We start from the raw sequence: 27620 nt of genomic DNA, 5'->3' as shown, positions 1-27620 counted from the left end.
CACATGTTACTTGTTGACTTTGAGCCAAATCTAAAATGTGCACCAGTCCAGACTGCAGTCTTGAAAAGGATTTCCTTTTGTGTCAGCCTGAAGTGCTGGGATATTTTTTTCCAGGTGGATGTATCTGTATCTGGATCAGCTGCAACCATAAGGAATCATCATGTGGCTAGATCGGTGTAATCAATCCAGTGTGTGGTATTCTATGTCCAACTCCTCCACCCTGTAGATGATACTGGAGTGAACTGAAGATTTGTGGGATGGATTCCATGCCAAAAATGAAGCTCTGATAACCCTTGCCTTTAAGATAGAGCCAAAGAAGAGTGTGGTGATGATCACTCTCTGTCTTGTAGGCATTTTGTTAAATTAGCTTTTCAGCACATGGATGTCCTAAGGCCTTCCCTCTTTTGTCTGCCCAGGAGATTTGAGCCCCTTTTCCAAATATTTCATGTGAGTGCCCAGTCAGTGATCCGGCAAACCAACAAAGAGGACAGAGAATTATGCTCGAAAGGGGAACTCCTGCTTCTGATACATTCTCCCAGGACTGTAACATTAATTATATGGTTGAAGATGGTGAGGGATGGGTGAACCTGGCTTGGTTAACCAGAAGCCCCCTGCCCATCACAGCACTCCCATGCTGGCCTGAAAAATCCTAAAAGCCAATCCATCCTGAGTCATTCTGGCTCTTTGTCCTCTCTCCCAGAACATGCATGGACTTTTTAATCCTTTTGCTTTGTTAAAATCCTCCTCCTTAGTAGCACAGGTCTCATTACCACATATTGGTCGCAATATCCTCTTTATAGCTACAAGTATCTCTGGCGTAAGAAGCTTTTAATTGCCTTTATTCTCTGTGGTGAATATGTGAAGGCAGTGACACATACATAATTAGCTTGCAACTGGAAAAGAAATTTGGGATGAATGTGCTGCTGATTTTTCCCCTTACTCCTTAAAAGGGGTCTTCTGGTTCACAGCAATCACGAGGTGCATATTATGTATCTCAAAGGGGGACAATTGTGAGTATTTTGCCAATTATTAAAAACCCTCTAACATACAACCTACTGTTCATTAGCTGAAAAATGAAGGTTTTGGTTTCAAGAATGGTACAGTTCATTTAAGATACTTCTGACCTAGATTTGTACTGTACTGAATTGCTTCAAGTGAGTAATGCACAATCTATTTATAGGATCATTATTAAATTAGCATTTGCATGATTTAAATCCCCTTCCAGTAGATTCACAAGGGAGACTCGGGCACTCTTGTCACCCAGTGGGTAGCAAGCTTGGGTTAATGTTCACAGGAGAGGCAGTCTGGGCTAGTTTTCTGAAAGGAGTAACTGATTTTGAGATGCAGATAGAGTTTGCTGTAAAATGGAAAATCATCTCATCGGTTTTGGACTTTATATTTGGCGGAGATAACGTATACCTTCAAGTGCCCCTTTTCCACAGTTTGATTTTCATGCTGGCTTATTGAGCACTGTAGGTTTTCAATATCTCTAGTTATTTTACGTAAACCTCACCACAGGGTCCAAATATTACCTAGAGGGTCATCACTAAGTTTTGTGGTAGCATTGCAGCATTGTGGCTCCAGTTTGATGAAGCTGGCAGTGGGTACATGTGCCAGGGCAAGTTCCAGCGATCATTTCAGGATATGAAGTTTTCTACCTTCTTTTAAATCAGCTAGTTGCTCCAGCAGCACTGCAAACACTGAGGTGATCATCCTTCTGAAGGGTCTGTGAAGGCCACCTTGCTTGGAAATGTTGGGAGCTGCGTGCTTCACTTCTCAAAAAAGACATTTAAAAGAAATACAGCTGAATGTTATTATCAGATGTAAGCTAGGTGTCTTGAAATGTTGGCTTCCAAGGCAAAACCAAACAAAACCAAGGAGACAACTGACATGCACGGATTTGACAAATCCTTGGACAGCAGCCATTGAATTAACATGGAATGCACTAATCCTGCCTTGGTTTTGCTTCCTTTCTTCCTTCCACTCTACTTTTACCTGTTATCTCTGCGGGATGTTGTTTAAGGTGGGAGCTGTGTTTCATGTCCATGCCTTGTGGCATTTGGTGTCATGGGGCTCCAGCCTTGATTAAAGTCCTCCCACTGAACCATCTCTTGTGAAACTAATGGCCATACATAAAATACCAGGTTCTGCACAAGATATTTGTTATTCTAACTTTGCCTATCACTTCAAATCCCCTTTTCTTTTTGTTTTCCTTTTCAATGTCACCTTTGAGTGCACTTTTCCTGCGGCTGTGCAGCAATTTCAGTGCATTAACACATTTTTCATATGAAGCAACACAAAAAGCAGATTCAGAACAAATTTTTTAAAATAAAGTACTGTATAGGTCAATATTGGCTTGGAATCTTTTTCAAGGGTGTGTCTAAATCCTTAAGGGAATGAATTTGAATGTCCTTCAACTCTAAGAGGACCCTAACTCTATCAAGGAGAATAAGGTCAGCCTCAAGTATCTTGTGCTCCACTCAAATGAGTGTGCTGACTTATACAGTGGAGTTAACAAAAAGATTGTAAGTTTTTATTTTTATTGATATTATTTTTCATGACAGTGTTAGAGTTGCCCTTTAAAGTAAAAATGCTGCTAAACTGGGTAAGAGCAGACAGAAAGGTTATTAGCATAACATGCACACACACTTAGAGGCATCCACTTCTTTGCCAGAAATGTCCCTAGACACTTTTATAAGGATGTAAAAAAAAAGTAGTAATAATATTAGTATTAATAATAATAATTATACAATAGATACATTTTTCAATCATAAAATCCATTTAATCAACATAGAATAATTTGGAGAAATATACATATTCAAGGACTTGTTTCTTTGAAAGCAAGAAAATTTTGAATTGAAACAGGGAAACAAATGTCCAGATGGATACCAAAGAACCCCCAAATCTTCTACTTCAGCTTCTTCATCACTGGTCAATATGTATTCAAAGGTGTCAGATATTTCTCCCAGCACTATCTTCTCTGAATGGCCACACTTTATTTAACATGCCCAGGAATAACTGACTTGGGTGAGAACCTTCTTCCTTGACCTATGAAGTCTTCCAAGCCTAAAATGGGATATCTGTGACCTCATTTAAAGGCAACTGTGTATCTAATGTAGCTTACATTCATCAGAAGTCCAAGGGGTAAAAATTGGGAAAATGAGATGCAATTTTTCACAGTAAAAATGCAATAACTAATAAAAAATCACATCCCAGTGCATTCTGAAAATTTACTTACTGGAATTGTGGTGTGTTATGTCTTTATATTGCTGGCAATTCTACCCTTCTGTCCAACAGTGGTGTCAGAATTGGGTGCAGAGACAAGCCCAGTCATGTCAGTGCCCCTGAGTCCAGTAATGTTATTGCATGACAAGTATTTTTAAAAAACAGAGAAAGGGACCAAGCCAGTACACCAAAGCAGTGTCCATGGGCAACACAGGTCAGGTGAGGCATTGGAATAGGTTGCCCAGAGAAGCTATGGATGGCACATCTCTGGAAGGGTCCAAGGCCAGGTTGGATGAGGCTCTGAGCAATCTGGTCTAGAGAAAATTGTCCCTTCCCACAGCAGGAGGGTTAAAGTAGTTGATTTTTAGGCTCCCTTCTGACCCGGGCCATTTTATGATTCAGTGATTATGGGCTCTCTGAAATCAAAACACTGTTTCTGTGAGTAGACTGGTAGGGTGATTGTTTCATCTATGTATATACAAAGGGACTAACAAGTAAGCATGCTTGGTTACCAAAATATTGTGCACGGTTATTCTCTGCAAAAGGCCTTCCTTATTTTTTCTTGTTTTGTAATGACTTCATACCAAAATATAAATAATACATAGAAAAAACATCCCTGGATACATTTATGATTCAAGAATATGTTAAATGCAATGTGTTATATTTATGAGAAGGAATGTTTTTGTAGAGCATATGTTAAAAAAGACATTTTTTAAAACACTGTGTCAGAAGCAAAAAAAATGAGAGTATGCATAATAATTGTAGGTAACTAATTACATCTATAGAATAAACTTACAAAAGCCACAAAAGCCACAGATAGGACACACTTCTCCCTGCTGAATTTACTGACTTGTTGGCTTCTATTTCATACTTAATGCCATCTAAATGTTGTTTCAGCCTGTGAATTGAATTTTCTTTTAATTTGAGCAGATCATATATTCATTTGTTGTCACTCTATCTCCATCAATCAATGCATTTTGAGTGGCAGCTTCATCTCATCCTTAAAGATAACCTTGGATTATGTCATGAGTCAATTCTGTATTGCCCCTACAGAGGTAATGAATTCACACATGTAACAGGATCATTACCAATGGGTGTGGGATGCTATTTTGAACATACGATTTCCATCTGCCACAGAACGATTCCATTTGCAAAAATTGATCTCCTGGAGGAGGGTTTCTCAGCTAGGGTAAGCACACTCTAGGCACAGTATAGCAGAGTGTGTTGTCTGACAGGAGAGGAAAAGGGGATCTTTGCTGTGTCCAAAAAGACAAAGCTCAGGGTATGGGCTTGCATCTTTTCCCACTGAGAATAGAGAAAGGAGCAAGGAAAGGGTAAACAAGTCCTTCCTTTTTGCAGTAAGAGGTTGCAGCTCAGCAGATCTGAGAGGAGCAGTGCATCCACATGTAGGTACAGTGTGAGCCCAAAGTTAATCCACTTCTGAAAAGTTCAGCCTCAAGTGTGATAAATTCTGTTAGAGGCTGAAGCAGGCACTGCTGTGAGATGACCTATTTTAAACAGCTTAAAGGCTCACAGAAAAGGATTGAGCTCATATTTAATTGCTGTGAATAAAACTATCCATTTCATCAGCTGTAAACAACAGTAATCAGATATATCACAATGGAAAAATTATGCACATCAAGCGGTTTTCCTTGTGTGGAATGGAATTTGACAGGAGGGAGTGCAGATGGATGCCTGAGTACCCTGCAGGGCACCTGGGGTGGACCAGGAGCAGACACAGAGATCACTGCCCACCTTAGTAACAAGGTAAAGTAGAGCTTGCATATTGTATCAGTTTTCACATACTAGCAAGATGGACAAGGCAAAGGGAGTACTGAGCAGCTAAGGGTTAGGAGTATTTGCAGCCCTTGCCAAAATTTGTGAGGCTTACATCTCTTCCTGTTCCCTGCCCAGTCATGAGAGGCAAGATACAGTTGTGAGTTTGCAAGACAGTGTCCCTTTGAGTAGCCTGGCAGCTGTTGAGGAAGATGATGTGTTTCTGTTTAATGCAAATTACTGATCACAGTGTGTTTCCATGTACATTTTCCAAGAAACACGTTGCTTTAATTTTCCCAAAGTCCATCTTTTCTGTCGTGTTTGGTACATTGTGTGTCACAGTTCCATGTGCATTGTGTCACAGTGTGATCCTGTCATCTGTCACAAAGGATAAGCTACTATGGCAGCTTATGTCCTAATGCAGTTTGACAAGATGAAATATGCAGAAAAGTAAACACAATTCCTGCCAATGCCCAAAGGTCCTGACAACTTCAGGTGTACCTCCCATAATTAATCACTAGCTAATTATAGTTCCCTGATAACTACCAGAAGCAGGGCACAGAATGGGCACTGTGTGTCTGTGTGACATATTTCAGGCTGACATATAGACTTATAGAGACATTGCCTGTATACCATGATTAGACTATTCTGATTATTTCTCTGATTCTTGCAGTTAGGCAAAAATCCAAATTCATTGGAACAGCTTTTTCTTCTTGAAACACATAAATCAATCTCAATTCTTTGAAACTGTATTGTTCAATAGGGTGTTTTTAAATTTTGGAAATATAACTTCTTTTTCTAAAGATCTGTATTTTATGAAACACAGTTTAAATTTTCACCTGAGACCACTACGGTTTCTATAAAAAGAGAACAGATAACAAATTGAATGAATGGACTCTCATTAAGCATAAAATTAGCCAACAAGAACCATTCTGAATCAATTAATCATAATGTAAAAGGGCTCTAATTTTCTGGCATTTTCAAAAGCAAAAGTAAGTATTTGCATCATATTTCATCATAAGAAATGTGATTAATTTTATTTACAGCTGATGACATACATAATTTTAGTCACAGTAATTAAATACTGGCTCCACATTTTTTATTCTGGGAGTTTCTAGATTGAATACTAAGATTGTCTAAGGAAGATTGTCTCACAACAGTTACTCTCCTCCCTACACACTGTCCATGACCATGTGCAAAAAGCATCAGAAATCCAATTTATGTGACATAGCAGGATACTATGAGATATAGCTGTAGTTTAAAACAAGATTAGGCTCCAGCTGCTTTGCAGGGAAATAACATCATCCCTTCTATTTATGAGACTTCATGTGTGACTCTTATAAATCAATTTTTTATTTAAACATATTATTTTGCTAATAAGTGTGTTTTGGATTTGTCCCCAAGTTTTTTGATTTAATATTATCTAAACAATCCAGATCTTGACACCTGAAACTGTCAACTAACATGACAGACAGGTAAATTTCCCATGGAACATTACTTACAGCTTTGGAGGGGACTGCCTTGACACAAACAAAAGCCTTTTACTCACATCGATTCACTCATCAAGGAATGTTAATTATTATAAAGGTAGAAAAAAGGTGGTTCCTATTTACTGTTCCATGGAAACAAATGTTTCCAAAGACTATTTTTAAGATAATTTTTTTCATCTTGTTTCCGATTCCAATTAATTTAAAATTCTGAAACGTCAAAGAGGGAGTGGAAAGGTGTTAAAAAAATAAAACATGAAATTCAAAATTGTATTTCAAAAAAATAAACACATACAAAAAAATCACCTCAGTTCTGGTTTTGACCAGCTTAACTTCTGGCATTCACTGCATTAAATAGAACTTAGTGAACAGCATAAGCCATGCTCTCTTGCCTGGCACACACGGTGCTGAGGCAGCTTGAGGAAGCACCAAAGGCAGCTCTGAACCCTCTGACCAAAGCATGATTCTAATTCACTCAGCACTTAAATCCATGTCACTTTGGAGAATTTGGGTTATGAGGCAGGTTTAATGAAAACCATGCCTGGTTTGCCAAGTGAATGATTTCTCTGTGCTAGGACAGTGATCTCTTCTATTAGAGACATCACTGTCCTCACTTGGAAGTACAGCATTGTTCTAGAGAAATTTAAAGGAACAACATACCAGCTACATTATTCAGTATTTTTTTACTTCAGGAAATGTGACAGAAAGGTTATTTACATATCTAGAACAAGTTTCTCTTCTAGCATGGCTCATACAATAATTTGATTTCCATATTTAAATCAAAGTAATTTTCTGTCTCTTGCTAACTTCTGTTGGCCCCTTCTGTTATGGTGTAAACTGTCTATTTATTCCCAAATTCTAGTATTCCATTTCCTTGCACTGCTACTGTGTATGCCCAAGGTCAATGTTTGGCACCTTTCAACAAGGGATCTCTTACACTAGAGCCGGTTTCGCCGATTATATGTAATTTACAAAACATGAAGGTCATTCAGGCCGTATCAGGGTGGACCTTCACTAAAGAGGAACACTTATTTCTCTGACTCAAGATAAATACTAATGTATTTTAAGCTTGAGATGATGCCTTTAGTTTTAGCTTTCATACTTTTCAGCTTCTTAGAGGTGTAGCTCTAAGCTTCATATTAAGCGTTAGCAGGTTCTCTTCACAGGGGAGGTAGATAAAACAATCCTTTTCCAGCCTGAGACCAAGGACAACAAGCTTCAGGCCAAAACGTATAAACAATGGGGAACTGAAGAAGACAAGGAGGATGGGACTTCATAACCTGAAGCTATAATTGGACAATTAACTCCCCAATATGCAAATGGACCAAAACTTATAACAGTGTGAGACTTCATGACCATATTTTTGAGACAATTTTGGGTCCATCTTTTGTGTAGCCCTGGCCAGGCTCTTGTACTGCCCAAGGTGTATCGTTTTAAGGCCTTTCAATAAATACCTACTTTATTCTTTAGCTCTATCTAGTCTCTGTTCCAGGTCATTCTCTCAGGGCATCAGTTCAAGTATGAAAGAAATGCAGATGTGTGCTGTAGGTTAAAATTAACTCAGGCACTTATAATACTCTTCCATCAGCACAAAGTTCTTGATTTAGAAGACCTTGAGGTAGCTGGCTAATTACTTGCTGAATCAGCATCAGAATGCTTATGCAGAAACCTTTACTAATTTGGTGGAGCAACAGTTCAGGGGAAATATTAAAGTTACTAGCTTTGACAGACACATGAAACTTTTGATAAAATTAATAGAGAAATTCCTGTAACAGTGGGAGACACCATGTTTTCATGGATGTGGCCCACAGGTTATCAGCAGGCTTTCAAAAACATCCACACACTTCTTCTCCACCTTCAGTATTTCCAAAGCAAGACTGTTTGTTTTAAATCTAAACAGGGAGTTTAGATTTAAAAGGAATAGAGCAATTAGCTGCAGTTCATCAGCAGCTTGCTACAGCTCTCATGCTGTCTCCAGACCATCAGGTTTGGTGGAAGGGGGAGCTAGGGGAATAAAAAGCCTCCTCACTTTCATTGCAGTAGAATCCCAAGACCAGGGCTGTCCTGGGCAGTCTGAGACTTCTGGGTGGTTGGTCCCTGCTGATGTCCCCCACAGACAGGTGGGTGCCACAAGAGCCTTGCCTAAGGCACCCGACTGCACTCTGAAGGGACGAGCTTGGCATCTCCTGGGGCACCAGCCAATGCTTTGCCCAGGCTGCTGGGTTCTGGTCCCCATGGGAGCTCTCCAGGAGCCAGCAGCAAGGGCAGGAGAGAAGAAAAGGTTCTCTCCCCATGCAGCCTGGGCTTTCTTGCTTGACCAAGAGCTCTCTTCCTGCATGGGAAGCCCATAGGCTGATGGACTGTGGCAGGTTACCCAAGAGTGGCTTCCAAGGAAAGGTAAATTTAAAAGTAAGTTTCTAAATTAACACATGTGTACAGTTTTATATCTCAGTGTACAGCCCTTCTCTGCGGGTAAGTGATTCAGTAAATCAGAAAGAAGAGTGTTGAAAGTGAAGGGAGTCGACCCATCCTAACTGATCAGCATCGAACTCCAGATTTATTGATCCAAAAGGCACGTTTTTATAACCGTGTTAATTAAGATCATACATATTGCAAAACTCGAGCTCATGATAGGCTACAGAGCAAACACTAACCCCTCCCTTTGTTTTCAATACCTGTGGTTTGTTATTGAATCCAAGATTTATTTTCTCACCCTGTTATGAAAGTTCTCAAGGCCTCCATGTTATTGAAGACAGGCTTGAGAACTTAGCTGTTTACAGAAACAGGCTGTGAGAATTTGCTCCTCACAGCTGCCTTTTAAGCCATTTCTGAGCAAAATTCTCCAACAGAAGAGCTAGGAAGATGTCAGAAAGAAAGGCTTGGTACACACACATCTCATAGCTCCCTTCATCAGTGATGAGGTCACAGTGCTGCTCAACATCACCTCAATCAGGAGGAGCAAAGGAAGGCAGAGGAGACTACATCATCTGCAACTCTGACCCTGGTTTGGTCGATAGGAGTTTGGTTGCAGAGTCCAGGGAATATTTCTTCCCTAAGAAGGCTTGTCAGGTCATGTCCATTGCTCAGCTGATAGCTCAGGGTCCAGTGGGATTTATACAGATTAGCAGAAGATTTAATTTCACCCTGATTAAGAGAGATATGAAGAAGGAGGCTGAATAAACCTACAGGCATTTATCAACTCTTAGGCAGACATTCCTTTCAATCTACTGTGGTGAACAACCCATGCACTCAGTTGTGACTCCACTGACTTTTTTTCTGAAGGTCTGTTTTCCATAAATCTCCCAGACTCTTGTTTTTAATAGTGGCATTTTTCCAAGTGCAGGCATAAAACAACCTTGTTGCTGTTATTCATTATACTATATTTATTTATTTTTACCATCCAACCAGCTTTGTTTTCTTTAGTAAATTTTGTATAAAAATATCCTGTAAACGCATTCTTAGTAAGGACTAACTTGATTTTTAGGAATGCAAGTCATAAAAGTTAAACATAAAAAAATTAGTTTTGCTCATATAAAATAACTGCATATTTAAATCCAATGAATAATATGCAAATGTAATTAAAATATGTAGTATCTTCCTCATGTTGGGAATTACTCAGAAATGAAAAGAACCTGGGTGTCCTGGTGGACGACAAGATGTCCATGAGCCAGCAGTGCCCCTGTGGCCAAGGAAAGCCGATGCTAACAAGGGATGCATTGGGAAGAGCATTCCAGCAGGTTGGGAGGGGTGATCCTGCCCCTCTGCTCAGCCCTGGTGATGCATCTGGAGTGCTGTGTCCCGTTCTGGGCTCCTCAGGACAAGAGAAAGACGTGGAGCTCCTGGAGAGGCTCCAGCAGAGGGTCCAAAGGCACTGGAGCTTCTCTCTTAGGAGGTAAGACTGAAGGAGCTGGGGCTGTTGAGCCTCGAGAGGAGATGACTGAGAGAGGACCTTGTCAGTGTCTGTGTGTCTGCAGGGAGGGTGCCCACAGGAGGTTTCCAGCCTCTGCTCAGTGGTGCCAAGAAAAAGAACAAGAGGCAACGGGCAGAAACTGATGCACAGAAGTTCCACCTGAACATGAGGAAGAACTTCTTCACTGTGCAGGTGACTGAGCACAGGAACAGGCTGCCCAGAGAGATTGTGGAGTCTCTCTCCCTCACTGGAGTTATTTAAGAACTGTCTGGACACAATCTTGTGCCATGTGCTCTAGGGTGACACTGCTTGAGGGAGGTTGGACCAGATGACCACCTGTGGTTCCTTCCAACCTTATCTTTTCTGAGATTCTGTGATTTTCCATTTGTGAATAACCGTTCAAAAGGTTAATTGCTGATTCCAACCAGCTGAACTTAAACAAGGATAGCATCCACATGTTTTTTTACATTTCCCATTCCTTAGTAGAGCCACTTGCCATGACAAAATTGCTGAAATGAGCTAATTGACAAGAGACAACTGAGTACAAGGGTTATAAGGGTATGTGTAGTTCAAAGGAACACTTTATTAGACATAGAGCTATTGCTTTAAAAAGTGAAAGAACCCACAACATACAAGAAAGTTGTGGACAGTTGCAATTGATAGAAGCTACCACCCAAAAGTGGTCTTTCTCACACAGAAACATTAACATTTACACACATGAGGAGGCTTTAAAGATGTCTATAAAAGTTTTTCTTGAAGTGGGCTGAGGTAAAACAAAGTTTCATATGTTGTATATGAGTATAATCCAAACAGCAGTATGGAGAATTTTTTTCCAAGTAAAATATACAAAAAATAATGACAAAAAACACCACAAGACTGCATATTAAATGCTGACAGAATTTCACTGAAGTGCCTTTTAATGCTTATCATTATGCTGATTTGTAAATAGCAGTAGTTAGACTCAAAGTTGGCACCCTTGTACCTGTACTAGAGTCAGGTACACTGCATATCTTAAAAATACAGTAGGAGTATTTCCAGCCAAGTCCATGAGAGGTAATAAAAAGTTCCAGGGCATTTGGAAAAACATTCCTAATTTCTTCCATGTACAGTAATTTCTATAATATTCCTTTTTGTTATCAGAAGAAATATAGTGCTAAGGAACACATCCAAGTAATAAATACACACTGAATTTATAACCCCAGAAAGAGCAATATTCACTGGCTCCAAGCAGGATATCTCAAACAAATATTTGAATTGTTTGATAGAGTGATTTGTTTTTGTTGGGAACTTTTGTTCAACTTTTCCCCTTAACAATGGATCTTTCTCTTCATTGCCTTCTTACTGAACTCCCTCCTAATTTTGTCACATGAGAATAACTTGGTCAAATTCAAGATGCCAGGTCCTCTGGAGAGTTACTCCTGGATGGGGAGTAAAACTCATCTCTTGTCTTGAATTCAGGCTGAAAAACATATATCTGAATGTCTCTCAGACCCATTTGTTTTTAATCTAGTGTGACTTAATAGTAAATTCTATCATTGTAATTCTCTCAGTGTTTTACAGGTAAGGACAGAATGTGAATAAGATTCTTCTGGGAAGCTTCTTCTCAGCTAGGAGGATGAGGTTTGATAGCAGTACAGAACATTACTGCATCACTCACATTGTGCATCCCCCGGCCAGGACCAGCCCAAGGACCTGTGGGGGCTTGAGGGAGACTGTCAGCTGAAAAGGTTCAGAGCCTCCTCTAGCACAATTTCCCAAGCACCCCAAGTTCAGTAGAGCTCTTTATTAGGGTCCTCCTCCCTGTTTGCTCCTCCTAAGCTGGCAAAGCACCCTTGCCAAGACAAGCTGCTGCTGGTTGGAGCGCTGAGGCCAGGAAGGCTTGGAGCAGCTGCCAGGGCTGTGCAAGGCTCTGGGCCATGCCAGCAGCAGCAGCAGGGACCAGGGTGACCCACTGCTCAGCAGGGTCCAGCCTGGGGACCAGGAGAGCATCCCCAGCTGGTGGCTGCAGCCCACAGCCGGCTCTGCTCCCTGTGCTATGGGCCTGTTTGGTCATGGCTTTCTTCTCCCTTCATTCTGTTAATTTAATACAGAGGATGACATTTTGGCTGAAAATTGATAGTTTTTAACATTGGTTTCAATGTGGCAAGACTTTCATCCAAACCCTTCGTGCCTCACTGAGGACAATAACACAAAGAACACTGTTTTGGAAAGAGAAAGGCATCAAGTTTGCCAGCAGATTTGTTTATTGTGTTTGGGGCTTCATGATGTAGTGTCCCACCCACTCCTTTTTTAAATGTTACTTTGGCTTTTGAAAGTCTTTTAACATAAAATATAATGATTAAAAGTTTGTATGCCATTTCCAAAGCTGATTTTCATTCCTTAGGGAGTATTAGTTCTGGTTTAATTTGTTTTTCATGTTCATTGTGCAACAAAACACAGTTTTGTTTTTAAAAGGAGGATCAAACTGATACAGGAATATGCATACAAGTGTTGGCAGGCATTTCATGAGGAGAGCTGCAGCCCATGAACTTGGACTTCGAACAAAAAATGTGCAGAGCTCACATGAACTTGAATTTGCCCTTTATTTGTGATACCCATAAACATTTATGATGCTTTGTTTTTAATCCCAGTAAGCCTATGTTGTTACTTTGAGTCTTTTAATAGTGTCTATTTATATTAGGAAATCACGACAACTGTGTTGTCTTCCTGTAAAGCCAAAGGTCAAGGGTCTGCTACAGCAAATACTAACACATAAGAAAATCTTCACTCATATGAATAATCAAATTGATTTTAACAGGAACGTGTTTTTAGGGTCAGGCTCCCAATATTTTGACATACTTCTTGAAATGTTCTTTGGATAGGAGTCATTGACTTTCATATGGTGATAAAATGCTCTAAACACACAAATAACTCCCCTCCAAAAGATAGGGATATGTTTGGTTTATCAAGTTTCAACAGTTACAGTTTTACTTGCTAGCTTTCTTTTCCTGAATATGAGTAGTGTTGGAGGAGAGCTTAGAAGAGATAAAATAGAATTAGTGTCAATGATTCCTATAAGTTAATGTATTTAACATTCCTCTCCCTTCCCAAGGGAACCTGTGTGTAACCACAAGTTTGGAAATCTCAGTGTATTTTTTTGCCTTAATTTTCTGGCAAAGAATGATGGAACTAATTACCATTAAAACAGTGATGTACTGCAGTTAGTAATTTATGCTGTGTACAGATCATTGCTATGATGAAATAGACAAATGTGCATAGGAGAGCACTCTTTTTAATCATAAGAACTATAAAAATTCATGTTTTATACAATAAATATTCTATTTTTAAGACTATACCTATCTGTAGTACATCTGTAATGCATGTGCTGTAAAAGTAAATAAAAGAGACACACAGAATTCCAAATATAACCTGTAGTCATCCAGGATAAGCAGCTTGCCTTATAAAGAGAATATCCTAGTTGTCTCTTGGCATGTTAGAGTGATCCTTGGAAAGTTTTTATGAACAAGCAAATAATTTTTCCTGTTGTTTGCACTGTTTCCAGCTGTGTTAGAATGCAATTCCTGCAAAAATTTGTCTCAGAAAATCATGTCAGGAACAAATTGGTTTTCTGGTTTTTATTGGAATATATTCAAAGGTTTCCCATGTTGCATGCTCAACCTAGCTATCAAAATACAAATACTATACCAGTGACTTCTACTGTTAAATGAGGGAGAAGCTTTACATATGTTTATTCTTCCCATGAAGGTGGAACAATTTTGGAAAACCTGAGTGTAGATGAAAATCTATGAACATCAATGTCTTTTGAATTTTTAAACATAAATGAGTTGTTTTCTTCATATCACCTTAAGTAATAATGCCACAAAACCAGCAAAGGATTTGCAGTCTAGGTACCATAACCTCCTTGATGGTAAAAGGAACAATTCTTCCATTAACATGGAGTTATGTGCATGGTCTGTCCAATGATACGCAATGTCATTTAAGACATTCCATCATTCCCTGCTTGAGCACTCTGCTCTAATCTCATGAGGTACCCAGGGAAGAAACAATGATAGCCAAGGCATTAAAATGTAATCAAGATATGCAAATTCATATCTGAATGTGATTTGCTTGGAAAGAGAAATTAATCTAGGCATGGTCAAATAAACAGTGTGTAATATGGATAATTAATCACCAAATTAGCAGCTGTAGTCCCATGAGACGTTTATGCAAATTAAAAAGGCCCCATCTACAGTCACAATTGGAGTACTTAATACCAAACTCTAAACAAAACAAAGCCCCTGGGAGCACCACAAAACAAGCAAATCAAACTTAGTGGGTCATCTTCCAAATTTCGCAGAGAGGTTTTTTGAGTGCTTTATTTTCCCTGGTTTACAGAAACTGATTCCTTTTCCTACTGACATATCAGGCTCATTGAATAACCTGCAGGCCTTGGAGCACCACTAGTGTTGCTTTACACAAGACTAAACTTCCTTTCATACAGTCCAAATCAAGCAGCTAAAAGAGGTGGGAATTAGAGGGTAAATCCTCATCCTAGGGGCCCAGTCCATGTAAAACAGGGATGAGTACTGCACAGGTATGTTAGGTGTCTTCTGAACATATAGAAGTTTTCTCCAGCAACTTCAGATGCTGATTTGCACTTGTGGTTCAAAACTCTTTTGGTTTTATCTCTCTCAACATAGTATTTTTCCCATGTTTATAATGTGTTCTGAAAAGATTTGTTTTACCTCCTCTGAAAACCTAATCCACGCATTTGCTTTTCACTGGTTAATCCAAGACAGTGACACCAAGGATGCTTCATACAGGCTAGGCTGGGGTATGGCTATCTGGCCCATGGCAGCACATGGTCTCACCTGAGTTTGTACATTGCACTAAAACCATGGCCCAACCTAGAATACATAAAACATTGCCCATCTAGGAAGCCTGAGTGAACAGAGCTATTCAGCTCTTCAAGGACAGCTTCCTAAAGACACCTGAGTAACTCAGATAAATTCATATTAACACTGACTCAACCCAAAGTGAAATATGTTGATTTTTCTGAAGACAAGCTTTAGAAATTTTTAATGAAAAATTGTAATATACTCACTCTTGTCTTCATTTATGGTGAAAGCAATTGTTCAAATAAGAAACTTGGCAAGGGTTCTGACTTCCATCTCCTGATGAACTCCATGTCACTAGTTCCAAGGGAACTGCCTGTTTTGGGAAGGAATTTTGTACAATGCAGGCAAGAAATTATTCTGTGTGTCCTAAGCCAAGAAAAGCAGACCTTCTCACTTCAAGTTGCTGGGTTCCTCTCAACATAAGCATTTACGGGTGGAAGATACCTTAGAAATCACAGCATTGGGATTATCTACCTTAAGGGAGCCTTGTCCAAATCTGTCACTGAGAGCGAGCAGAAGTCAGCTTTATAAGAAAGAGGAAAGAGGACTTTGCTTCTCTTCTGAAATGTCTTTCTCAGTCTTTTGATGCTCTGGAGCATGACTGGCTTCTAGATGCTCTCTATCTGTTCAGAATAAATTTCATTCCTTTTATTTAATTTAAAGTTTTAATTCCATCTGGTAAATTATGCGTTTGATAAGCATAATACATTATTTAAAGAACTAAATAATGCTCCTGTTTTAAGGTCTTAAACCTGCAGAGTAACAATTGCTTCTCATGTAGAATAGCCCATCTTTCTGCCAGGAGATTTGCTGACACGGTGCATACAATAGTTTCATGTTGTCTTATCAATGCAATGAAGTACATGCTTCTTGCAAACTACAGCATCAACTTTCTCACTGATGTAGATTTCATCTTTGAACCTGAGCAAAGGTGAATCCAGAATGTCAAAGGGGACATTCAGCTGCACTAGAAGAACAGGATCACAGAAATTAACTGTAAATTTTGGTCTTCACTGATGTTTAGCCCCAACCAAGAGGTTATTTCTCACCAGTCCACGACATGAGTTGAGCCCACACCAAAGTTTCCAATGTTGCTTTGTCTGTTTTGAAAGTGCAACACCAAAGTGTACTCAAGGTTCCCCCATGCTGCATCAAGCAAAGTATTCTGGAAAATGAGGGGAATGCTGCTTGTGTCTTGTATGCTGCAGAGAAATTGCAGAAAATGAGAATGCAGGGAAAATGAAGTGTTGGACTGCAGCTGGCAAATTTCTTATGCTTTCATAAGCTTAAAGCTGCAATGTGTTTTTAGATGCTGAACAAGATGTAAGACAAGCAGAGAAGAAATTAGGCCATCACCTTCATCCCTGGAAGTTCATTGGGCTGAACTGTGCCTGGGGATTAAAGTACAGATGGCTGATGACTATGGGCTTCAGGACTATTCAAAAAGGTCTTAAAAGGTCACAATCAACTGTGAATCAGACCATAGGGGTATGGCAAGGTTTAGCAACCCCATTTGTGAGCAGCTACACTGAAATGGCAAAAGCTTTTTGCTCAGTAGGGTTATCACCCATTGTGGGTAAGGTACAATGCAAATTCATTTCCCCTGAGATGGAAAATTCAAGCACTGCTGAAGCTGCAGGTTTATGAGGCAATGGAAACCAGTCTCAACTAAATTGTAACACAATTTCTGGCCTGTACCAGTCCCACTGAGTTTCCTTTTATCTTCATGATCTATTGTGCTCGCAGTTGCACGCTGTCTAAGGCTGGCTTTTGAAATCAGTAATTTCAGAGGGAGTGCCAGGGATTCCTGACAGAAGCACTCTCTCATAACTATCCGTCTAATATGACAGTCTGGGGACAGTTAATCAAGCAATGCCCTTTCCTCAGTGTTCCTGCAACTGTAACATGCTAACAATTACCCTCTTAACTATAAAGGTACAGCCTAACTATATGATGGGCCAAATCCTGTCCCATGTTTTGCCTGGTTTAAATCTGGAGGAACCCTTGTTGCAAGTAAGCCTACCCTGCCACTGAGAAAGGGAACCACTAATGTGTTGGTTATACAAAAACCAGGAATGGATAAAACTGAATAGTAATTCAGTTTCAGTAATTCACCTTTTACACAACTCTTTTTTATAATTCAGTGAAATGTAACTCCAAATGAAATAAGAAACCTGCAACAAAGACACAAGGGAACAAGCAAAGTAGATTAACCGGTATGACAATAATATTGACAGCATTTTCTTAAATTATAACTAGGAAGATAATGCCATCCAGCACATCTGAGCAGTGTTTTGAGGGAAAATACCTCTCTCCAAGGAGACATTTTAATTAAGATAAAATTGTTAGATTGCAATGAAATTCTTGGATTGACAGTCTTTGCTATATTATTGTTTTTCTACTAGCAGTATATACAGGTTTTAAAAAGTCACCCAGTATTTACTTATGTGAAGAACCCTCTACTTTTTCAGAAGTTCAGAGGTAGGAATTAACTTTTTGCTTTGCATTTTGTATATCATGAACACCAGCAGGAATGGCAACACACCAAGAGGAGCATCTTTTCAAGCAGTGTGATTACTGAGCCCTGTTACTAATACACATCAAGCATTTTCATCATTCTAGTGCTCGCATTTTACAGTAATGAAGCATCAATGCTTATAGGAAAAGATTGGACCTGATTTTGTATCTAGAAACTAATTTAATGGGAAATTGGATAGTGACAAAGTGATGATGATTTATTTTTAATAGCAGATGCCTCATTAGTTGTGATTTATTTAGATGACCTTCCCAGTCCTATGGTATTTTCTCCCCCAGTATTTATCTCCTCTCTGCAGCCACCCCATCCAAAGTCTTGCACACTCCAAACAGAAGAGAAGGAAATCCTGCTGATCAACTGCTTGATCCTGTGTGCTATATTTCTGTTGGTTAGATCCATTAATTTCCATGGTCCTTCTCATGTATGGAACAGGCATGAGAGAGACCCCAGATCATTATTGCCTATCACTATGTATCCCTCATAGGATGTTATTATCAAGTAACCTGAGGGAAAAAAAAAAAAGAAATTTAGTTATTTTTTAGTTCTTTTTAGTTTTTTTTTCACTTGACTTACTTGGATTTTCAGATCAGTTTTGAAAGTGACAGTTTTTTTAATCCTCAATGCATTGAATAATCTCCCTGGCCCTTACAGAAATTAAGAATGCCATGTTTGAGTAATTATTTAAAATATATAGATTTTAAAATCATTGGATTTCTTCTTCTGAAGAAATCGGTTAATGATTGGGTGCTTAAACTGAGCATCTAAACAAGCAGCCCAGACTAATACCTGGCCTCAATTAAGCAAGAGGAAGAAAAACAAGAACAACAACAAAAATCTATCATCTTTTCTTCATGAGCAGGGCTAACAGGTGGGCAGAGGCAGAAAGGCACAGCTTCACCCAGCTGCCAGCTCTCTCTACAGAAATTAATCCCAGCCCCTGAAAATAAAAGTACCAGCTTCCACTGTCAAACCTCATGGGATTCTTCACAATCCACTTTTCAAAATAAGTCTAGCTTTCTTTGTGTCTTTCACTATTTTTTCCCCATTTACTGCTCTATCCTACTAAGGGAATTAAAGTGAATTGAGGTCAGCAGTGCCCTGGCAGCCAGGAGGCACCAGACAGCCTGGGGTGTCCTGGGGGAATCAGGCACAGCATCACCAGCCAGGCAAGGGAGGGGATTGTCCCCTCTGCTCTGCACTGGGGCGGCCTCACTCGAGTGCTGGGGGCAGTTCTGGGTGCCACAGTATAAAACAGACATCAAATCATTAGAGAGTGTCCAAAGGAGGGCAATGAAGATGTTGAAGGCCTTGAAGGGAAGCCGTATGAGAAGTAGCTGAGGTCACTTGGTCTGCTCAGCCTGGAGAAGAGGAGACTAAAGGGAGACCTCACTGCAGCCTGCAGCCTCCTCACAAGGGGAAGAGGAGGGACAGACACTGCTCTGCTCTCTGTGGTGATCAGTGATAGGACCTGAGGGAATGGCCTGAAGCTGTGTCAGGGGAGGTTTAGGTTGGATATTAGGAAAAAGGTTCTTCACCCAGAGGGTGGCTGGGCACTGGGACAGGCTCCCCAGGGAAGTGGTCACAGCACCAGCCTGGCAGAGCTCAAGAAGGGCTTGGACAATGCTCTTGGGCACAGGGTGTGACTCTTGGGGATGGTTCTGTGCAGGGCCAGGAGCTGGATTTTGATGATCCTGTCAGTCCCTTCCGACTTGGCATATGTTGTGATTCTGTGATTAGAAAATTTAATGGACATGATACTTTCTCAAGTCAATTCTTGCATATTAAATTTATGCAGCTGGAGCAGGAAGCCAGGGCCTCTTTTGTCTACTCTTGCCCTTACACACAACCTTGCAGAGCTGTGCTCTCTGTCACACTCATAATTTCAGTAAATATGATCTCTCTCTGCATATCCTAGTGCTCTAAGCAGGAGAAAATTTTAGGATAACAGAGAACCAAACTCAGATTTTCCTCTGCCATGGTAAATGTTTGAGTCCTTACAAGGATCAGTGCACTCCAGTGCCATTAGGCAAATGGCAAGTACATTTTAAATGGTGGCCTTAGGAGGAGGTCTCAGAGCAATCCTAGATTCCAAAACAGGACTCTGTCTTTGGATTTTGACTTAGGTAGGGTATAAAATGCTGGCTGCTCTCCAACGTTTTGACTGAGTGTCAAAACTTGCGTGTCTTTCATTGAAATGTTTTCCTTTGAAAGTTTAGTTTTCAGTGTTTGGCTTTGCAGACAGCTTGTCAGATCTTGCCAAAGCACCCTTTCCAAGAATCTGGAAAAAAACACCAAACACCTGTATAAAAGTCATTACTTGATGATATTTATGTCCTCAAAGCCCTACAGAGAAGGAATTTTTTAATTTAAGGTGTCTGAGAACACAGACTTGAACTCTTTTAAGAGTATTTGTGTCTATATTTGTTTGCCAAAACCTGAATTTCACATCCCTTTTTTTTTTGCTGTGGAACCCTTGATGATAGCATCTCTTACTTTGCCTGGGGTACTGGTTCAACTAGTTTCACTGTTTATCAGCAGTCCTTTGTCTCTGATCACCCCAGGTTGCCGACTTCATAGCCTGGGACTCTCCTTTGTCACCCGAGAAACACCCAGCAACAGCAAAAGGGAAGCGCACCTCCCAGGCAGGAGCAGCCTTGTAAGCACAGCTGCATGGATTTTCTGCAAAAAACGCAGTCCTTCCCATCCCTGACCCCCCAGTCAGTCTACACCAAGGTCTCTTGCTGCAAAAAAAGTGCCACAGCACTCACAGAAGAGAAGGACTTTTCAGAAATAATTCCTGCATTTCATGAATAAAGCTAGCTGAGTTATTCTGGGTGCTGCAAAAGAGGCCCACAGGTTTCTCCATCTGGATCACTCTGTCCTTTATTTCTCAGCTACTGCTTGTAAAATCTTGATGCACAACAGTAGCTCCAGAGCTCCAGTCCTTGCAGTTTTTTTCCATTGCAATAGAAACATAGAAATGTGTAATATAATTTTGCTGTTTTGATCAAGGCATTGAAAGTACAATGCACGTAGGAAAATGACTGTTCCAATGTGCATTTTCTCCAAGGGCTTTATGTTAAAACAAAATATGAACTACCCTCTGGTAATTTAATAAGAAACAGATGTAAATTTTCAAAATATTGAAAATAATCACGCAATTCTTTATCACTACAGAAAACAGGAAAGCATAATATATTTATGAAACACAGGAAAAGGAAATGTTTGATAGCACTGGTTCTAGCTTCAAAAAATCCATCAGTATAATATAAAACCAGCCATGCCAGGTTTGAAAGCCAAATTGGTTTGCTGAGCATGCTGAACATTAACTATTAGCATAATTTTTTTCCTACCTAGAGCCACTTTTCTTGCAAATGGCAAAACCATTAGTTAGCTGCCAAACTATATTTTCCACTTAATTTCAATGTTGAAGAATCTAGACACGGCAAAATTTGGATTATCATTTAATGAGAGGAAAACAAAAACTCAAGGCTCTCATGTAATTTTTTCTTTCTGTGAACTCCATAAACTTTTCTAATTTGAATAATTATAAGCTTCACAAGGCTGACAAGGTTCACACAGGTAAATCACTGTGTTATCTGCTGCATCTGTGATCAGTTGAAGCCTTAAAGGCACAGAACTGAGCAAAAACTTTCTATCCATTCTCTCTTTCTGTAAATCATTGGTTTGTGTAGTTTTGCGCAATGATAATACTGAAGAAAAAGAGTTGTGATTGAAAATAGCCAGAGATACCACAATGAGTTAAAATTTCACACCCAGAGGATTCAGTAAGAGCTCTATTTGGCAATTTCCTCCTACTTGATCTTTATATTAAAAGCCAGGGCAATTTTTGAGCATGTCTTTATTAATTCATCTGCCTCTCACAGCATGGCTGTGTGGATATAATTGTCTATCTTACAAAGTTATCAAGCAGTCTTTTCAGCTGTATATATTAGAAAGCTCAATTTATTATATCAAAATAGGATATCTGTCCATCCTCTAAAGATCCTTGAAAAGAACATAGGACTTGGCAGCCAAAAGGCAGACTTCAGGATGAGTTTTTGATGGTCAGGAGACAAAAACAGCCTCAGACTTCCTGGAGCTCAAGCTGATTTTATGATTATTTTAATCTTTTGCCTAAAAGTAGTAGCTAAAAAACATTATCTCATTTCAGGTCTTTCTGAGATGAATACTAGAAAAAGTATATGGGTAGGAACTTGAGGAATTTGTGCTCTACACAAGAAATGTCACATTGAATGGAAGAATGCATCTGCGAAGCCCAGGGCAGAAGTTATGATGTTTGAGAGCATGTTTTCTCAAAACAAGTTAACAAGCTATTGGAACAGCTCTAAAACTTCATGGAAACAGTGGGAGGACTCCCAATGATTTCAGAAGGCTGTGGCTTTCGCTTCTATATGTGCATATGCATGTTTCATTCCAACAAAGCAAATCCACAGAGATCAGCAGCTGCCTCAGAAGGCCCTGCTGAATTTGTGCTGTTTAGCAGAGGGGGCCCAGCAGCAATTTTGACACCCTCTGAATCCTCAGAAAGGATCTCAGCTCCAGCCCCAGCTGCACACTGCACTGAGCAAGGGATGATGGCATGGGACTGTCTCCTTGGCTCTTTCTGAAGGAATTGAAATGGCTGTGACCGGGCTTCCCACACCCAAGATAGCCAAAAATGTTGAATTAAGAATATTAACAGATCTGCTGAGGTTCGGTAATGTTTGTCCAAATGTCTTTTGCCAGTTCTTATGTATGTTGTTAGATCCTGCAGAAAAAACAATTGGGTCTAGGAGGCTCAGTAGGGAAAGGGAAAAATTTTTCCTACAAATCCTTTTTCTGAAACTCTTCATGTCAAGTTATTTGTTGGAAAAAAGGTTTGACACTGAGCAAGATGTGGGAAAAAATCCACTATTTCTGAGATTTCTATAGCATTTGGAGGAAGCCAGAAGTACCTACAGAGAGGATCTGTTCCCTAAGGGAGGGTACATAACACAAAGCAAGCAAAACAAATATATTTCAGGCTGGACAGTTCTTTCTCCTCAGGTGCTACCATATATCAGCCAGCATGCTTCCAATTTGGAGAAGTATTTGAAGATGGGGTAGTTGTTTTAATTTTAGACCTTATCCAAAGCCTTACAGGTGTTTTCCAGATCTGAATGGGTAATTGTAATGCAAGCCTTATACCCACTTTAATACATCTAGATCTGAGCATAGGGCAGGATTTTGTTTCTAGGTCCAGATGTTAATTTCTTTGTGTCTAAATCATGTGTGTTCTTCTCAGGTAGCAATAATTTTGTCAGGAAATATGATACCTCAGACCAACAAGTCAGGAGGTGGATTTTCTGTATGGTTTAATTAAAATGAGTCTGTCAAGAACACCAAATGTATTTTCATCATGCTAGGAAGGATTAACTGTTCTTTAGTAGAAAACACAAATGTACTAGGTAGGAATGACAGAAGGAAAGAGAAGGAATGAAAATCAGTTGTCTCTCTGCCCAACATCAGCTTTCTGTCAAGCCAACAATTTTTCAGTGGCTCCCTGTATGGCAATAGCCACTACTTTTCTCATTCAAATTCCAAAAGAAATCTTATTTTTACTTTTCTGAGAGGCTTGGCAAGATGTGTCATCTTTTGTCTGTCTCACACTGTACTACAAACAATTCCTCCAACCTTGGTACACTCAGGTGCTGATTGCCCTGCTTTTTGGCAGCTGTTTGTGAACTGGGGCACAGGACAAATAAGCGAGGTCATCTCTTGCCACTGCATACTGTCTGTTCAGCACATACTGAACAAACCAATATGAGGGGTACCCTGAAGACAAATTTATTGAAATGCTTTTTACTTCTTTTATTCTTGAGTGTAAAACAATTAAAATTAAGAGGACAATGTTCTATTTATTATTTCTAAAATTTTTCTTTATCATTTTTATTATCATACCTAAATACCAGGAATAGAAAGTATCATTGATTCATTATTATTCCTTTCTTTATCATGTGCTGGAACTACACAATACTCGTTTTGGCAGTCATTTTGTCTCACTGGCCAGGATTGTTTCTTCCCACTCTTCCTGTCAATGTGTGAACATTCAAGCATCAAATGTCCCTTCTTAGTGCATGTTTCTTTGATAGTAAGATACAGCAATACAGAATTTGCTGATTAGAGTCATAAGAACTACTGAAGGTCATCTGGTCCAGTCCCTCACCTGGAGTAGGGCCTTGCCATTAGACTATATCTCTCAGGGTCTTGTCCTTTTATCTTAAAACTATTGGATCACTGTAAGATTTTCCATTTTGCTTTATTCCTCCATCAGATTGAAGAGATTGTAGAAAAAGTCTCTGGAAACTTTTTTAGAGGTGCATGTAAGAACATGAACGGGATGGTCTTGCACTTTTTAGAGGACATAAATGTGTTTCCATATTCCCTTCCTCACACAGTTTAGTCAACAGCCTTCACTCACTATGTCCTTCACTGTCATCAACATCTGGGACAAGAGTAGGTATGGACATGGAACAAGGAAAATCAGTTTACCATTATTACAGTTTTGTCTTCAAAATCCTCTTGCAGTCTTTCTGATTCGCCACATGGGCAGGTTTAAGTGGAAATGTAGTCATTGTAGATTTTCTTTCAGACAGGCTTACCAACAATTTATTCTGTTTTTCTACGGATGGCATTTTCATTTAAAGCTTCTTTCCAATGCTGAAGTCCCCTGTGTTTACATCAGCTGTTCCCATTCAAGATTGGCAAGGATCTGATTCACTGTTTCTTATTATTTAAGACAACTGTTTCTTTTTTAACTTTCTGCTATGCTGAAATTAGTAGGAATAAGAGGGGTGTGTCTTGCACAAATCACCACAAACACACTCCATAAACATACATCCCCAGAGTGACCTTTGCATCCTGATTATTTTTTTATTTTTTTATTTTTTAACTTTCTATAGAATCAGAGATCTCCAAATATTAAGAACAGAATGGACATAAAACTGATGTAGTTTAGCACTTTCCAATTTCGAAGCACTGACAAATTCTAAAATCTCTGCTTTTGGCACATCAAACATCAGGAATGCTGGGAAAGAGTTGTACCACTTGAGTGGTAGCAGATGGTGATGTTAAGTTTGCAGAGTATACTGAGCTAGCAGTGAGCCTGGTGCCAGAAGCATAGGGAAAGCAATACAGATCCAGCAGAGACAGTTCTGTTATCAGCTCGGCAGGTGAGTCATTGTATGACTGAGAGCAACCCAAAGCATGATTTCATTTATTCACGTCCCAGTTCTTCTGAAACAAGCAAAAAAAGCCCTCAGGAATGAGCATAATTTATTTTAACTTATTAAGGCCAATTGTGTTATTTTTATGTTAAATTTTTAACTATCAGCATATACGTTTTCTTGATCAAAACTATGTGTTTTCATTTTTGGAAGTGGCAGCTAATTGTGATATGTTGAATGCTTTTAGAGCATGAATCTGTAGTTAGACAATGATCCAAACAGTTGAGTCCCAATTTCCATCTCTTCCTCATATGTGTGAGGGTATTTGTCTTTAGCCTTTGATTACTTCAACTTTCCATCTATACATCCAGTCACCGACCTAGACTTATCAACTTTCTTTAAAAATATCAAATAAAGCAACCTCAGAGTTGTACCAGTTTTCAGGCAGATGCAAGACATTCCATTACAATCAGCAGGACTTCCATTGGAACCGTTCAAGGGTAGGGGTTTATCCCAGGCAAAAAATATTCTTGCCAGAGACTTTAATATGGTTAACTTATTCTATTCAACAACTTCTGTTGTTCTACAGTGGTTTTACTAGTAACTAAACAGACATATCAGGGGCTTGTCTTTTTGTTAAGATGAAATTCTGAACTGGGGTTCCAGAAATACTGTTCTCTGTGAGTTCTCTGTGTGAACTAGAGATTAAAGAACTCTCAAAATCCAGTTTTAAGACATATAGTTTTTAGAATGATTTTTGCAATTTACAGAAACGTAGCCTCTAGAAAATATATTGCAAGTCTGTAATTATGGAAACACCCATGGGACTCTTTACCTTGGTATTCTCAAGCATGAGCATGTGACAAGTGTATACCACAAAAAGATACAAATGAAATAAAAACCACACTGAAGGATACAGATTGGCCTATGGCATCTTCTAGAACTATCATTTACTCACATTTGTGGGCATTTCCAAAGATAGCACCAGGGATTAAGACAGGAGAGTTCCAAGGCAGAAAGACATTTTTGGTAGGGTAATATACTCAGTGAGAAGGGTTAGGAAAAGGTATTAGTAACTTGAACACGTTAGCAGCTCAAAGTAACCAAAAGAACATGAAGATGCTTCAAAAAACCCAAAGTTCAGAACAGAAACTAAGGAAAAATCAATATATTTTTTCCTATGTTACTCAGAACTCCTTTAGTTTTCAAAGGTCACAGTCCACCAACACTCATATGACCATTCTGCTCACTTAACTAGAAGTTGTGTGCTAGTAAAGCAACTGGAGAGAAAGTTTGGGAAAAGGTGTGCCGGCATTTGAACCCTGCCTGCATGTTCAGAGCACAAGGGTTTGGTCATTCAGCCCTGCATTTCAGTGCCCATATTTGTGTATGTCCATATGGAAATCAGCCTCTGCATCAACATGAGTCAGGCACACACTCAGGCTCAGCAGACACTGCTGCAATTCTGTCACAGGTGTGATATTCCAGTTTCATGTGGCTGTGATACAAAGCAGCCTCCTTTCATTGCAGGTATAAGAAGGAAAATATAAACTGTGTACAGATAACCTCCTTGGATTTACTGATGCATTAAATTTTCCTGAAATGTAGCCATTATTGATGGCATACATACAGAAAGGTGTTTCTAAATAACTTCTTTCTAGATAGTATCTGATTTTCTGCACAGTGAAAAACAGGAATAATGCAGAAAGCCCAATTAAATGCTCTGTACAACTGCTGAACAAGGTATTGAATCACAAAAATATCCCAGAAGGAAAAAACAAAAAAATTTACCAATTGCCATTTGCTCTTGCATCAAAACTATTTCTTGACTTGGACCCTAGAAAATATTATAATAACTTCCATTTGTAATTGCTTCAGACTTTTAAAAGCATTCACTGCAGAAAGGAATTAGTGTGCAGAACATGGGTGAGAGGTTAAAGGGTATAATAATTTATTATAGAGATAATACCACTGTGGTTGGAAACTGAGAGATACTTTTGTAGCAATTTCCTTTTATGCTGAAATCTCAGAATTCAATCAATTGCTGCATGTAATTTCTATGCCACTCCTTACTGGGTGCAAATTATAGTGTCTATTTCCAGGACTATTTTAATATTATCCCAGGTAGTAAAGCAATATCATTGTGGAAAGCAACCCATTTAACTAATGGAAGCATAGAGTCAGGATTCAATTCTCAAACCTTTAAAAACATAAATAGAGAAACAACCAGAGCTCTGCTCTTACAGTCATGATGTAACCTGTAAAAAAATTGGCACAGTTTATTGTAGCAAAGTTATCAGTGACCACAAACATAAGCAATTTTGCTCTAAACTTCTGCAAATATTCTGTAAATATTAACCATTTAAAGCCACATGAAAGGCAAAAATATATTGCTTTAAAATATAATATAAAAGCAAATGTCTTCATCTCATTAATGTAAGCTGAACCAAAGTGCAAACAAAATTGGAATTGACTGAACAGTTGGAATATCATTATATTGGTACTGCAAAGCATTTATTTAGCAGAACCACAGGCTTCAGTTTAAGGCAGTAAAATCAAAGGAAGATTGTTACCAATACCTCAATAAAAAGTCAGGCAATA

The sequence above is a fragment of the Melospiza melodia genome, chromosome 4 (assembly GCF_035770615.1).
Source record: "Melospiza melodia melodia isolate bMelMel2 chromosome 4, bMelMel2.pri, whole genome shotgun sequence".
NCBI lineage: Eukaryota > Metazoa > Chordata > Aves > Passeriformes > Passerellidae > Melospiza > Melospiza melodia.
Note: the sequence above shows the minus strand (reverse complement) of the source record.